This window comes from Pseudorca crassidens, chromosome 8, assembly GCF_039906515.1.
Source record: "Pseudorca crassidens isolate mPseCra1 chromosome 8, mPseCra1.hap1, whole genome shotgun sequence".
NCBI classification, from domain to species: domain Eukaryota; kingdom Metazoa; phylum Chordata; class Mammalia; order Artiodactyla; family Delphinidae; genus Pseudorca; species Pseudorca crassidens.
Window position 1 is genome coordinate 16,676,496 of NC_090303.1, and position 16,857 is coordinate 16,693,352.

A 16,857-nucleotide genomic window follows, 5' to 3' on the forward strand; every position below is an offset into this window, starting at 1 on the left:
TTTAAAAGAAAAAAAAAGCACCTCGGGACTTCCCCAGCAGTCCAGTGGTTAAGACTGCACTTCCACTGCGGGGGGCACAGGTTTGATCCCTGGTCGGGGAACTAAGATCCTGCATGCCGTGTGGCGTGGCAAAAAAAAAAAAAAAAAAGAATTTGAAAAATAGTACCTCAGATAGAGTTGTCCCTAGAGGCATATTGGCTGGATGGGGTTTCTGCTAGGGATTTCTCCTAGGGAGTGGAGAGAGCCTGGCCTGGGTTGTAATTACACTCTGTACCTCTTCCTCTCCCACACCACATTTTATCCAGGAGAAAGTAGATGTCAAAGGAATCTTCTGAGAAGGAAGGAAGTCACAAAACATGAGCATGCAGTCTGAGGGGATAGGGTGCCCCCCAGCAGTTGCTGACAGCTGCCTCCCCTTTTCACTTAGGGTAAGGTTGCTAATGACTGAAGGGCTGAGACCCCTAAAGTTCCATGCTCAAAATATTACCTAACCTGCTATACTCCAGAAATAATTCTAGTTACAGTTTTAAATATTTCACAGGTATCAGTGCTAGTAATGTGACTAAAAACATGAATTTGTAACATCCAAATTACAGTTTTTAGACACAGTGTAAGTAACTATGAAAGTACCAGTGATTTCTAAAGATAGTGTAAAATAGTCCTTTCAGACCACAAATACTGCATATTCATATACAACTAGAACAACTTGTACATGTAAGAAAAATGCAAATAATTGGAAATCAGAATATTTCTGGGTATTCATTGTAATAAAGCAAATTTCAAGTACAATAAAGTATCACAAGTATGTAAGTTGCGTTCTTGTCCAAACCTGATGCAGTTCGTCTGTTTTACAGTTGCTTGGCTGATTATTTCCCTCTTGAACAGCACAAGGTACGAGTGTACTCTGGCCATAGCTTTTTTCTTAAACCACACAGCATGGCACGTAACTATGTTCCCATGTCCCTGTCCCTGTAGCTTTTTTCACTCTAACAAAGGTACACCCAGTTGGGTGGTGCACCCATTTTCAATTATTCTTGTCCCCATTTGTACTTGAAACTGATAATCTGAAGAACTGTGTAATTCACCTGAGATAACCTTCACTTAACAGTGAGGCCAGTGCTTTCCTTTGTCCAAAAGCAGAGTGGATTTCTTTTCAGGAAAGAAGAGAAGTAAAAGAATACTCTTCTGGGGGCTTCCCTGGTGGCGCAGTGGTTGGGAGTCTGCCTGCTAATGCAGGGGACACGGGTTCGAGCCCTGGTCTGGGAGGATCCCGCATGCCGCGGAGCAGCTGGGCCCGTGAGCCACAACTGCTGAGCCTGCGCATCTGGAGCCTGTGGTCCGCAACAAGAGAGGCCGCGATACTGAGAGGCCCGCGCACCGCGGTGAAGAGTGTCCCCCGCTTGCCACAACTAGAGAAAGCCCTCGCACAGAAACGAAGACCCAACACAGCAAAAATTAATTAATTAATAAACTCCTACCCCCAGCATCTTCTTTAAAAAAAAAAATACTCTTCTGAAAGATGAAGACTCACTACCAAGTAGGTTATGGATTTTTCGTGGGACTGTTTTTAAAGTAGGATCAGTTCTTTATGAGAAAAATCTTTTAAAGACAGATAAATGGCCTAATTAGGTTATTTCCAACGCAATAGTTCTGTGATAATTTATAAAAGTAAAGTGATCAACTGAGTTAAAAGAAATGTCTGTCAAAGAAGAAATTAGGATAGTTAGTCTTCCTTGTTCATTCATATCACTTATTCTATAAGGTTTAACTGATGTCTTTGGCAAACAGTTTATGCTTCTTGATAAATTCATTCAAATCAAGTTTTCATTCATGCTACTGGTTATATCTAATTTTTAAAATTTTGATTTTTAAAAAATATAGCCGTGTGTGCCTTGCAAGTGGCTATATTTTGAAAAATTATTGAAAAACCAAAATTTATCCACTGTTAATAGTTTTATTACAACTAACTGGTAAAGTTATTAAATTGTTCCATTTTTACTTTAAGGGAAGTCTCATAACTCTGAAAGTAGAGGAACATAAAGGTGTTTAAGTGCTTTCACGTCTGTAGAGGAAACGTGAGTATTTTTATGATTGTTAATAGCTAATATCTAGCACTTACAGGCCAACCACTATACTGAGAGCTCTATGTTAATTATCTCATTATATTATTTATGTCCCTGTGAAAGAGGTACTATTATTCTTCCTAGTTTTCAGCTAAGAATACCAAGGTTATAGAAAGTTAAATAATAATGAAGTAAAGAGGAAAGTCATAAACATTTTAAACTTTTCCTTTTGTCTCTCCCAATTAGCCAGGTTCAGAAGTTCATTATTCATTGTGCAGACGTTTACTGACCGCCATCTTTCTTCCAGGACCGCTTGCACCCCCTGCATCACCCATATTTGATCATCAGTTTCTGCTTTCAGAGGAAGTGCCTTTTTTTCTTTTTTACAGCTTGAGCAAAGTGTAATTTACGTACCAAAAAAGTCATCCATTGTAAATGTACAATTCAGTACTTTTTAGTAGATTTATAGAGTTGTGCAACCATCCAGCAGTCCAGTTTTAGAGTAATTGCATCATCTGCAAAAGTTCTCTTATGCACATTTGTAGCCATTCCCTGCTCCAACCACGGATACACTTTCTTGTCTGTATAGATTCACCATTTCTGGATATTTCTAAAAATGGGATCATACAGTATGTAATCTGTGAAAAAGCATCTAGCTTTTTTCACTTAACATGTTTTTGAGATTCATCCAGCTTGTAGCATGTATCAGTAGTTGGCTCCTTTTTATTGCTGAGTAGTAGTCCACTGTATGGATAGACCACATTTTATCTTTTCACAAATTGATGATCGTTTGAATTTTTAGTATTTACCTATGATGAATAATGCTGCAGTGAGGTTCATGTACGGGCCTTTGTGAGGACGTATGTTTTCATTTCTCTCAAGTACATATCTGGAAGTGGAGTGACTGTAACAGTTGTATGGTAGGTGTGTGTTGAACTTTGAAGAAACAGCCAGTTTTCCAAAGTGTCTATACCATTTTACATCCCCATCAGCAGTTCCATAGAGTTCCAGTTTTCGATACATCTTCTCCAGCCCTGGGTATTGTTTGTCTTTTTGATTATAGCCATCCTAGGGGGTATGTAATGGTATTACAGTGTGGTTTTGATTTGCAGTCCCCCAGTAACTATTGATGTTGAGCATCTTCTTAGGTGCTTATTAGTTATTTGTACATCTTCTGCAGTGAAATATCCATTCAACTCTTTTGCCCATTTTTAAATTGGTTTCTTTGTCTTTTTATCGAGTTGCCAGAGTTCTTTATATATTCTGGATGCCGGTCTTTTGCCAGCTATATATATATCTCCCAGTCTGTGGATTGTCTTTTCATTTTCTCCATAATGTCTTTTAAGCAGACATATGAGTTTTTAATTTTGATGGTCAGTTTATCAATTTATTCTTTTGAGTTAATTTTGTTTATGATGTAAATAAGGGTCAAGTTTCTCTCTCTCTGTCTCTTTTTGCATAAGGATAACCAGTTGTCCCAGCATCATTTGTTTAAAAAAAATCCTCTCACCACTGAATTGTCTTTGTACTTTTGTCAGAAATTTGTTATCTTTATATTCGTGAGTTGGTTTCTGGACTCTCTTTTCTGTTCCATTGATCTATGTATTAATCCTATACCAGTACCACACTGTCCTCGTTACTATAGCTATATAATAACTTTTAAAATCAGACAGTATAATTCTTCCAGCTTGTGCTTTTTCAAATTTATTTTGGCTTTTCTGGTTCCTTTGCATTTCCACATAAATTTTAGAATCAGCTTGTCAGCATGCGCGCGCACACACACACACACACACACACACACACAGCTGGCTGGAATTCTGATAGGGATGCACTGAATGTATAAAGTTGAGAGAACTGACATAGTAACAATATTGAGTATTTCAGTTGTGCCTGTTCTTTGAAGCATACAATGAACATGGACTAACTCGATTTAGATTAAAAAAAATTTTTTTTCTAAGCAGTGTTCTGTAGTTTTCAGTGTACACAGTGTACACTCCTTTCGTGAAATTTATTTCTAAGTATTTTTATTAATTTTCATGCAATCGTGAATGGAATTTTTTTTTAATTTCATTTTCTGATTGTTCCTAGTATGGAGCAATATGTACAGTGATTGCAACTCTGGTGATAGCATGATTTTCCATCTTATGAATTAACCAGTTAGTAATGTCGCAATGACCTAATCTATGAAGTATGGACAGGGTGCTACAGGTTGTGAAAAATGATTGCAGCATATAATGGTCTCACTGGTAATTCGTGACTATATGATAGTTCTGTGTTTTTGTATATTTGGGCAGTGAACACCTATTTTAAGTGTTCAAATCTAATTGTTCAACAATATGTATATACATTAAATATTGCATTTACATTACTGTGTTATTTTGGCATAAAGGTATTTAAATCTCCGGAAATAATATTGATTTAGAAAAATCAGGTCCTGGATTCTGGATTAGATGATATTTTATTGTTGTAGGCGCTCAGTAACTGGTGAGTTACTGAATTACATTTTAACATTTTGTCTTACGTTATTCGTACGTAAAATGTTTTAAATTTATTTCTGATTAAGTATGTTGAGTTGGGTTAGCATTTAGTCTCAATAAATATAAACATGTTTGGTTTTTTGTTTTTTTTTGGGCCGCGCAGCACGACTTGTGGGATCTTAGTTCCCCAGCCAGGGATCAAACCCAGGTCCGCAGCAGTGAAAGCCCACGTCCTAATCACTGGACCACCAGGGAATTCCCTCAATCAGTAAAAACATTAATTATAGATTAGTATTTTAGATAAGATCAATATGGTAGGTGCTCAATACATTCATTAGATTCAGAATTTAGGAATTCGCTTGCTTTCCTTATTTTCGTATTTCTTCATTGTAGATTTCTGTGCTGAATATTAACTCATAAAAAAAATATTTTGACATAGGCTGAGCAATTGTGAACTCTCAAGTGTAGAAGTTCCTGAAATGCATATATTTAAAACAGGAGTCAGTGATGAATTTGAACTATGGCACAAAACAATAAACATGAAAGCTCATCTCAGGCTTTGTGAATTTATGAAAGTGTGCACTGTCTTCTTTTTCTTTTACCAGTTAGCAGAACAAGAAATAAGACCTTTCTAGTAGTGGAAATTGGCCGCTTGTCTTATTTTTTAATTGTTTCTGAGGCGGCCGTAATTTACCTTTGTTCATTCCAATGTATGTTATTCTGACAGCTTCATGCTCCTTGTGAATGACAGCCATTAAATGTATAAGCTTCCACTTTACTACCTTTATGCGTAACAGCCATGACATTTGAGTGTTTGCTAAGTACCAGGAACCGAGCTAAGCAGGTTACATGTATTATAGCACATTTAATCCTCCCAGTAAGCCTATGAGGTGAATAGCATAATTACCCCTTTCTTAGAAAAAAAAAGTTGCCCAAGGTATCACAGCTAGGACGTGGTAGATGAATCCATTTTCTAAACCATGACTCTTTCTATACCTCGTCCCTAGACTGTCCTTTCCTGAAATGCTGTAAAGAGATTTCAGATCCAGTTTATTACTAAACTGAATCTGTAAACTCTTGGGTTTAATCAGTGAAGAAGTATAATTCCAACATCAAATTGTGTGAATACTTCTTATGTCCTTGTCTACCACAGTGGTTCTCTACTAGAAGTGTATTATCCCTCTCCCTGGAAGGATTTGAAAATCTGGGGGAGTGAGAGGAGATTGTCTGGGGAAACTACTGGCATTTAGTACCCCAGGAAGCAGAGATAGTAAATGCTAGGCATGGCACAGGGCACAGAGCAGCCTCTCGTAATGAACTCTCCCACCCAAAATACCAACGTTGCTCCCTTTCAGAAGCATGAGCTGCTGTCCACACAATATAAATGATGAGTCTCTTCCACAAGAAATTGAGGGTAGACTTTGCCCAGAGTTAGGGTGCATAAACCATTTGTAAAATTCCATTTTGATTCCATCTCAAGAGGAATTCTTTTTGCATTAGTTGTCCCTTGTTTATCTTTTTTTTTTTTTTTTTTTTGCGGTATGCGGGCCTCTCACTGTTGTGGCCTCTCCCGTTGCAGAGCACAGGCTCCGGACGCGCAGGCTCAGTGGCCATGGCTCACGGGCCCAGCCGCTCCGCGGCATGTGGGATCTTCCCGGACCGGGGCACGAACCCGTGTCCCCTGCATCGGCAGGCGGACTCTCAACCACTGCGTCACCAGGGAAGCCCCCTTGTTTATCTTTTTATTGGCCAAGTTTAAATACAACTGAACTGTTCACGTAATCTTACTTTTCTGGACAAAATCTATGGCAGTTATTCTTTCATGACTAGGAAATAGGAAGGAAGGAGATCACATTAAAAAACAGTTTGTTCTGTTCCTGGCAGAGCTATCCACCATCCAAAAAAAGATTCGTAGAGTACAGATGGCCCCGGACTAAACGGTTTGCATGTGCTAGGCCAAGGGTTTGATAAATGTGTGTCTCTCAAGGGTCACACTGATGGCCTTGTTCATTATAAACCTTTATTCAACTGATACAAGTCAATTGAAATTCATCACATTCCACAGATATGTATTATTAGTTTAGTCTGTTAAAGTATTGATTGTAATGTTGACTCACGTTCTTGATGAAAATGTTTAACTTAACACAGATTCATTCCTTGCCTCTAGACAATATATATATTCTGAGTTGTATTTTAAAGATTTCAGTCTGATTGAATATGAACAGATTACATGGTCCAAAATGGTTGAGAGTTCCAGTAATAGTTGTAGCTAATTTATTGCCATTTAATCTTCATAACAAGGTGCTATCATTATCCCTGTTTTATACTAGCACTGTTTTGATGATGATGGTGAGAAAAGTCTTATTTTTCTTGCCTGCTATTAAATTCAGACTCTGTATCCTTCCCCAAAGAGAAGCAAATATTCATTATCAATGGGAAATAATAGATCGTAATGTGAACATGGGTGGATAGCTGTCTCTCTTAAATTATAGATCTAAAATAACAAATACCTTAATATCCTTTCACATATTTTTTTCTCATCTACATCACATTTAGATGCCTGATTTGTATTTTTAGACAGTTTTCAAGGATCACACCAAGATAAGTGTACTACCCATCTTATAGGAGAATAAAATGGTAAGTTAACAATTATGACTTGTAGCACTCTTCCTTATAGCATGTGCTACTACTGACAGTGTTTGTAGAAGACAAAGTGATAACAGCAATCCAGAAGTCCATCCAGTTACCTGAGACGAAAGGAAAACTATGTCGTCCTATATTAATTATATGACATTGTATTCCCAACACTCCTTGCTCTAAAATAGTATTTAATGTACGTTTTAATTAAATTACATATCAAAATAATTTTAAAAGAACTGTGAGTGCAATTACAAATAACCCATACCTTGGCCAAATAGAACAGAATATTAAAAAGAAAAAGTCATCAAATGTTTTATGCCAAAATACACTTGGCATAAAAATCCTTAGGATTCACTCTAGGAATCTTGCAAAAGAAAATCTTATGTTTCATTATGTTTTGTACAGTTGGACCACATTTTCAAAAACAAATGTTCCACACTTCAAAAACATAGTCGTTGTGCTTTTGTGTTTGTGGTATGAATAATCTAAAGAATTCTTAAAAGTCCCTCAAATTAAAAAAGTTAAGTAAAACCAGTGTAACTTGCACCTCTCTCTGTCTTTCAGATTTGGTCTTAAAAACATGTTTTTAAAAAAATAATACTAATTGAATTAAGAGCCATTTAAAATTCACAATTTTTTTTTCTGTCTTAATCATTAAAGCCACAGCTTGTAAATCACAGGTGCTGTTATTTTGCTAAGTTTGAATGAACGTGTTTGGTATCAGGATACAATTAATCCATATACATCTAAACATGTTGAATTCCTGTGTTGAATTCCATTTCCTTTGTTGAATTATGTGATAAGTACCCAATGCTAACATTCAGAAACTGTAGAAATGATGGAACTTTACACTGTTTGCTTAGTATATAATGCATATATATTTACATATGTGTATAGTGTATAACAAAGAAATACATGCTTCAAAGCATATGATGAAGGTTAGATGGTATAGAATTTTGTGCTATAGGCTTATACCACTATCATTTTTTGAACATAGGTGAGTGACTATGTCCTGATCTTCAGATATAGTATCCCAGGTGTCTGCAATAGTGTGTGGAACAATAGTGCTACATCCATCTCATCACAAGTATAATCATCAGCTCACAGAATAATATTTCAACTCCAACTTTCTTTAGAGTAATTTTCACCAGAGAGCTACTTTAAAAAAAAAAAAAAGTATCTTATGTGCACTGCAGTCATTTGAAAACATCTTCAAAAGTCATGATTACAAGCTTAAAACATGTAGATAGAAGTATATGTGCTTCTTTATAAAGCAGGAGAGAGAAGGGAAAATTCTCAGTCAACAAATAATTGCAATAACGTAGCTTGCTTTATTTATCTAATTATATTATGCATTCCCAACTCAACTTGTCATATGCTTCTCACGACTATCTCACAGCTTCTAGCATCCTGCTAGATAGATTATAGGCCCTTAATAAATGTTTCTAAGTTGGGCTTAATTAAATGACCTATCTGCCTTACACCATTATGAGGAGATGGGGAAAATGAATATGCTTTAAAAGGTACTTTCTGAAACAGTTTACTTTTAAAATCCGAAAATGAGGCTTGTTCCCAGTGCTGGTGGGTAGAATCATGGCTGGGATCATTTTCCTCAGTGTGAGTGGGACCCTTTCCAGACAATAAAAATCGCACAGGTTACAAAGCCTGTCATTTTCTCTCACCTAGTGCCCGAGGTAAACACTGTTCAGACTGTTTGCATGTCTTATATTTTGACAGGGACTCAAATACAACCCTTCTGGGCACAGAAGAAAGGTTTCTTCTGTTTGAAATGTGAGCTTTTTTCTGCCTCTTACTGTCGTATCTGCTCATTCTAAAGCCACAACTGCCTTGTTGCCTAGATCCTTAAAGACACAACTTATTTTAGTAAATCTGTGGGTGGGGACCTTCGTACCTCCAGTGAACAATAAACTATAGTCATACATTTGTATGCAGCACTTATTTATAATTGCTTACAGCATTTATATACTTTCCAAAACACCTTCAAGTGTATTTCTTCATTTTATTATAACAGCTGTCTCGCGGCTTGGCAAGGCAAGCATTGTCATCCCACAAGGAATGTATGAAGTATAGCACTGAAATACCCAAAGGCTTGTCTGACTTCACTCTGTTTAATATGATGGTTTGAGCCAGTGAATTCCCAGCCCAGGACTCTTTGCACTACTTTCCAAAGAATCACTGGCGGTGGGAGTATTGGCTGCAATAAACAGGTTCTGGTCATAGTGGGAATTTGTATTCTTTCCCAGTGTTGCACAAGATTTGCACTTCTGGGGGATTTGCTTTTATTTTTCTAAAGTGGGAATACTTCATCATAAATGACATGTGTTAAACGCCCATTTGTATCGTGAACCTGACTCTGAATGAGATTTCAGTATATTAAAGGAATGTGTCCTTGAACGATTCTCTGGAGATCTGGATGTCAGAAAAATAAAACAATACAGTGAGCGATATCCTACACACTTTGGAAGTGCGCAGATGGAACAAGGTCAGTGCAGTGTTGTCCAGTTCTGGGTCTAGTTTCAAGTCCCTGATCGTAGCCCCAGGGAGGTAATAGGTTTTGTGTTAAGATGAAGGTCTTTGTCGAAACTTGAATGGGCTCAAAGTGAGGCCCTAGGCAAGTTCACTGCCCTGAGAGTTTCCCTACCTGAAAAATGCAGAGTTGTTATGGGCCCTAAGAATAATGTAGGTTAAAGTGCCTGGAATATAGTATGTAGTTGCTCAATAGCTACATGTTTGTAATGTATATAACACTAACTACGAATGTATATTACACCAGTATATACTGAATAATAGCAATTATTTTTGTGTTCTGGGAAATTAAGATTCCGAGGGAAAGTACATTAAGTTAGTAATTTTTATTGAGTTATATAGCTTTAAAATCACAGGGTTCTGTTTCTCAATGTCACAGAATTACGTTGTGCAACATTCCTCCCCTCCAGTCCTTGAAAGGATCGTGCATTCATTTGATACGACCTCTTCTTTTTTCTGCATTATCTTTTATTACTCTATTCTGTTGTACCATATGATGCATTGCTAAAAACACTACTAACAGTATTATACTTGGGGTTATAAATTGAGGATATGTATAATGCCCACTCTTGTTTATGTAAAAATAATGTTATCGACCTTGGAGTCAAATGATCTTGTTGCACGTGAATTATTGCATCCCGTGTTATTTGCTGCCAAATCATTTTCAACAGTTTTCAATGCCCTTGTTTCTAAAATTGATTTAAAAATAAAACAAGCATGAACATAGAAACTGTAGACCTTACATATTTTATTTATGCTAAAAAAAGATAGTTTAAGATGTGCAGCAAATTGTTATTTCCCTTATGTTGCAGAAGCTACTAACTGTACAGGTCATACAATTGGAAATGAAACCAGTTAGCTGTGAAGAAATGTATCCTGGGCCTGACTGTCCTTACCACGTCAAACCCTGACTGCAGAGTCTACTCTCTTCGCACAGAGACTACGCCCATCAAGAGATGAGAAGAGGGAGGTACTTCAAGTTTAGTCCGGGTTACGTGGCAGCAGTTTTGGCAGGCAGGGGAAGAACAGTGTTCAGAGAATACATTGATTTTTGTTGTCCTGGATCTGGGGGTTTAATCTTGCTCTGCAGCTGAGGAAAGATGTTCTTTGCACTTTATGCTTAGAGTGTCTTTAAACTCACTGTTATTCAATAGACTATCCTCATGGTGCCTCCCATTATACAGTCCCCCTCCCCTTAATATACACACACCATGGTTCCTGAGACCTATGACTTCCCTATACTGACATTTCATTCATTCATTGAGTGAATATTGGTTAAACGCCTAATATGCGCCAGACATATTTAAGAAATTATGACAGAAGAGTGAGGCAGAGTGGTGAAACACCAAAGTACCAGACCTTGTGCATCCCAAAGAGAGTTGTTTGGCCTTTAAAGCAGTCCCTCTGGGGACTTGCCTGGCAGTCCAGTGGTTATGATTCCGTACTGCCACTGCAGGGGGCAACGGGTTACATCCCTGGTCAAGGGCCTAAATTAATTAACTAATTAATTATAAAAACAACAACAAAGCTGTCACTCTGGGAAGCTTTACAATTTTTTTTTAGCATTTTTAATTTTTTTTTATACAGCAGGTCATTATTACTCATCAGTTTTATACACATCAGTGTATACATGTCAATCCCAATCAATTGGGACTGCCCAATTCATCACACCACCCCCACCAACCCCCGCCACTTTCCCCCCTTGGTGTCCGTATGTTTGTTCTCTACCTCTGTCTCTGTTTCTGCCCTGCAGAGTGGTTCATCTGTACCATTTTTCTAGGTTCCACATATATGCGTTAAAATGCGATATTTGTTTTTCTCTTTCTGACTTACTTTACTCTGTATGACAGTTTCTAGATCGATCCACATCTCTACAAATGACCCAATTTCATTCCTTTTTGTGGCTAAGTAATATTCCATTGTATATGTGTACCACATCTTCTTTACCCATTTGTCTGTCGATGGGCATTTAGGTTGCTTCCATGTCCTGGCTATTGTGAATAGAGCTGCAATGAATATTGTGGTACATGACTCTTTTTGAATTATGGTTTTCTCAGGATATATGCCCAGTAGTGGGATTGCTGGGTCATATGGTAATTCTATTTTTAGTTTTTTAAGGAACCTCCATACTGTTCTCCATAGTGGCTGTATCAATTTACATGCCCACGAACAGTGCAGGAGGGTTCCCTTTTAACCACACCCTTTCCAGTATTTATTGTTTCTAGTTTTTTTGATGATGGCCATTCTGACCGGCATGAGGTGATACCTCATTGTAGTTTTGATTTGCATTTCTCTAATGATTAGTGATGTTGAGCAGCTTTTCATGTGCTTCTTAGCCATCTGTATGTCTTCTCTGGAGAAATGTCTGTTTAGGTCTTCTGCCCATTTTTGGATTGGGTTGTTTGTTTTTTTAATATTGAGCTGCGTGAGCTGTTTATATATTTTGGAGATTAATCCTTTGTCCATTGATTTGTTTGCAATTATTTTCTCCATTCTGAGGGTTCTCTTTTTGTCTTGTTTATGGTTTCCTTTGCTGTGCAAAAGCACTGAAGTTTCATTAGGTCCCATTTGTTTACTTTTGTATTTATTTCCATTACTCTAAGAGGTGGATCAAAAAAGATCTTGCTGTGATTTATGTCAAAGACTGTTCTTCCTATATTTTCCTCTAAAGTTTTATAATGTCCCATCTTACATTTAGGTCTCTAATCCATTTTGAGTTTATTTTTGTGTATGGTGTTAGGGAGTGTTCTAATTTCATTCTTTTACATGTAGCTGTCCAGTATTCACAGCACCACTTATTGAAGAGACTGTCTTTTCTCCATTGTATATCCTTGCTTCCTTTGTCATAGATTAGTTGACCATACGTGCGTGGGTTTATCTCTGGGCTTCCTATCTTGTTCCATTGGTCTGTGTTTCTGTTTTTGTGCCAGTACCGTATTGTCTTGATTACTGTAGCTTTGTAGTATAGTCTGAAGTCAGGGTGTCTGATTCCTCCAGCTCCGTTATTTTCCCTCAAGACTGCTTTGGCTATTCGGGGTCTTTTGTGTCTCCATACAAATTTTAAGATTTTTTTGTTCTAGTTCCGTAAAAAATGCTATTGGTAATTTGATAGGGATTGTATTGAATCAGTAGATTGTTTTGGGTAGTATAGTCATTATCACAATATTGATTCTTCCAATCCGAGAACATGGTATATCTCTCCATCTGTTGGTATCATCTTTAATTTCTTTCATCATTGTCTTATAGTTTCCTGCATACACGTTTTTTGTCTCCCTAGGTAGGTTTATTCCTAGGTATTTTATTCTTTTTGTTGCAATGGTAAATGGGAGTGTTTCCTTAATTTCTTTTTCAGATTTTTCATCATTAGTGTATAGGAATGCAAGAGATTTCTGTGCATTAATTTTGTATCCTGCAACGTTACCAAATTCATTGATTAGCTCTAGTAGTTTTCTGGTGGCATCTTTAGAATTCTCTATATATAGTATCATGTCATCTGCAAACAGTGACAGTTTTACCTCTTTTCCGATTTGTATTCCTTTTATTTCTTTTTCGTCTCTGATTGCCGTGGCTAGGACTTCCGAAACTATGTTGAATAATAGTGGTGAGAGTGGACATCCTTGTCTCATTCCTGATCTTACAGGAAATGCTTTCAGTTTTTCACCATTGAGAATGATGTTTGCTGTGGGTTTGTTGTTTACGGCCTTTATTATGTTGAGGTATGTTCCCTCTGTGCCTACTTCCTGAAGAGTTTTTATCATAAATGGGTGTTGAATTTTGTGAAAAGCTTTTTCTGCATCTATTGAGATGATCATATGGTTTTTCTTCTTCAATTTGTTAATATGGTGTATCACATTGATTGATTTATATATACTGAAGACTCCTTGCATACCTGGGATAAATCCCACTTGATCATGGTTTATGATCCTTCTAATGTGTTGTCGGATTCTGTTTGCTAGTATTTTGTTGAGGATTTTTGTATTTATATTCATCAGTGATATTGGTCTGTAATTTTCTTTTTTTGTAGTATCTTTGCCTGGTTTTGGTATCAGGGTGATGGTGGCCTCATAGAATGAGTTTGGGAGTGTTGCTTCCTCTGCAATTTTTTGGAAGAGTTTGAGAAGGTTGGGTGTTAGCTCTTCTCTAAATGTTTGATAGAAATCACCGTGAAGCCATCTGGTCCTGGACTTTTGTTTGTTGGAAGATTTTAAATCACAGTTTCAATTTCATTACTTGTGATTGGTCTGCTCATATTTTCTATTTCTTCCTGGTTCAGTCTTGGAAGGTTATACTTTTCTAAGAATTTGTCCATTTCTTCCAGGTTGTCCATTTTATTGGCATGGAGTTGCTTGTAGTAGTCTCTTAGGATGCTTTGTATTTCTGAGGTGTCTGTTGTAACTTCTCCTTGTTCATTTCTAATTTTATTGATTTGAGTCCTCTCCCTTTTTTTCTTGATGAGTCTGGCTAATGGTTTATCAATTTTGTTTATCATCTCAAAGAACCAGCTTTTACTTTTATTGATCTTTGCTATTGTTTTCATTGTTTCTATTTCATTTATTTCTGCTCTGATCTTTATGATTTCTTTCCTTCTGCTAACTTTGGGTTTTGTTTGTTCTTCTTTCTCTAGTTCCTTTAGATGTAAAGTTAGATTGTTTATTTGAGATTTTTCTTGTTTCTTGAGGTAGGCTTGTATTGCTATAAACTTCCCTCTTAGAAGTGCTTTTGCTGCATCCCGTAGGTTTTGGATCATCGTGTTTTCATTGTCATTTGTCTCTAGGTATTTTTTGAGTTCCTCTTTGATTTCTTCAGTGATCTCTTGGTTATTTAGTAACGTATTGTTTAGCCTCCATGTGTTTGTGTTCTTTACATTTTTTCCCTGTAATTCATTTCTAATCTCATAGCATTGTGGTCAGAAAAAGATGCTTGATATGATTTCAGTTTTCTTAAATTTACTGTGGCTTGATTTATGACCCAAGATGTGATCTATCCTGGAGAATGTTCCATGAGCACTTGAGAAGAATATGTAATCTGCTGCTTTTGGATGGAATGTCCTATAAATAGTCATTAAATCTATCTGGTCTATTGTGTCACTTAAAGCTTCTGTCTCCTTATTTATTTTCATTTTGGATGATCTGTCCATTGGTATAAGTGGGGTGTTAAAGTCCCCCACTATTATTGTTTTATTATTATATTGTCGATTTCCTCTTTTATAGCTGTTAGCATTTGCCTTACGTATTGAGGTGCTCCTATGTTGGTGCATATATATTTATAATTGTTATATCTTCTTCTTGGATTGATCCCTTGATCATTATGTAGTGTCCTTTCATGTCTCTTGTAACGTTCTTTATTTTAAAGTCTGTTTTATCTGATATGAGTATTGCTACTCCAGCTTTCTTTTGATTTACATTTGCATGGAATATCTTTTTCTATCCCCTCACTTTCAGTCTGTATGTGTCCCTAGGTCTGAAGTGGGTCTCTTGTAGACAGCATATAGATGGGTCTTGTTTTTGTATCCATTGAGCAAGCCTGTGTCTTTTGGTTGGAGCATTTAATCCATTCACGTTTAAGGTAATTATCGATATGTATATTCCTATTACCATTTTATAAATTGTTATGGGTTTGTTTTTGTAGGTTCTTTTCTTCTCTTGTGTTTCCCACTTAGAGAAGTTCCTTTAGCATTTGTGGTAGAGCTCGTTTAGTGGTGCTGAATTCTCTTAGCTTTTGCTTGTCTGTAAAGCTTTTGATTTCTCCATTGAATCTGAATGAGATCCTTGCCAGGTAGAGTAATCTTGGTTGTAGCTTCTTCCCTTTCATCACTTTAAGTATATCATGCCACTCTCTTCTGGCTTGTAGAGTTTCTGCTGAGAAATCAGCTGTTAACCTTATGGGAGTTCCCTTGTATATTATTTGTCATTTTTCCCTTGCTGCTTTCAGTAGTTTTTCTATTGCCAGTTTGATTACTATGTGTCTCGGCGTGTTTCTCCTTGGATTTATCCTGTATGGGACTCTCTGTGCTTCCTGGACTTGGGTGGCTATTTCCTTTCCCATGTTAGGGAAGTTTTCAACTATAATCTCTTCAAATATTTTCTGGGGTCCTTTCTCTCTCTCTTCGCCTTCTGGGACCCCTATAATGTGAATGTTGTTGTGTTTACTCTTGACTCAGAGGTCCCTTAGGCTGCCTTCATTTCTTTTCATTCTTTTTCTTTATTCTGTTCCGCAGTAGTGAATTCCATGATTCTGTCTTCCAGGTCACTTCTCCATTCTTCTGCCTTAGTTATTCTGCTATTGATTCCTTCTAGTGTAGTTTTCTTTTCAGTTATTGTACTGTTCATCTCTGTTTGTTTGTTCTTTAATTCTTCTAGGTCTTTGTTAAACATTTCTTGCATCTTCTCGATATTTGCCTCCATTCTTTTTCCAAGGTCCTGGATCATCTTCACTATCATTATTCTGAATTCTTTTTCTGGAAGGTTGCATATCTCCACTCCATTTAGTTGTTTTTCTGGGGCTTTATCTTGTTCCTTCATATGGTACATACCCCTCTGGCTTTTCATCTTGTCTATCTTTCTGTGAATGTGGTTTTTGTTTCACAGGCTGCAGTATTGTAGTTCTTCTTGCTTCTGCTGTCTGCCCTCTTGCTTTACAATTTTATCCATGATTTTCCCATCTCTCTTTTGGAACTTTATTCCTGAGCCAGTACATGTATGTTTGTATATATACTGTGTATATTCTAATAACTTCAGTTTTATATATATATATATATATATATATATATATATATACACACACGTATACATACATACACACATAAAATTTCTCTTATGTATATAACCATGTGATTTCTGTTATATACAAAATATATAATTTCTGTTATACATATGTATATGTTTAATTTTATATAATTAACTTCTTTACTACTACTGTTGTAGTAAACTCTGGAACAAAACCAATGTACATGATCTTTCAGGAAGTTATTTAACCTTTCCAAGGCTCAGGTTTTTTACCTGTAAGACTGGATAAACAATGGAAAAATCATATGGTTGTGAAGATTTATTTATCATTATTAAATTAATCCAAAATGGGATCAGTGACATTGACAAAAATCTCTCTGGACATTTTAAAAGATTGAGTCAATC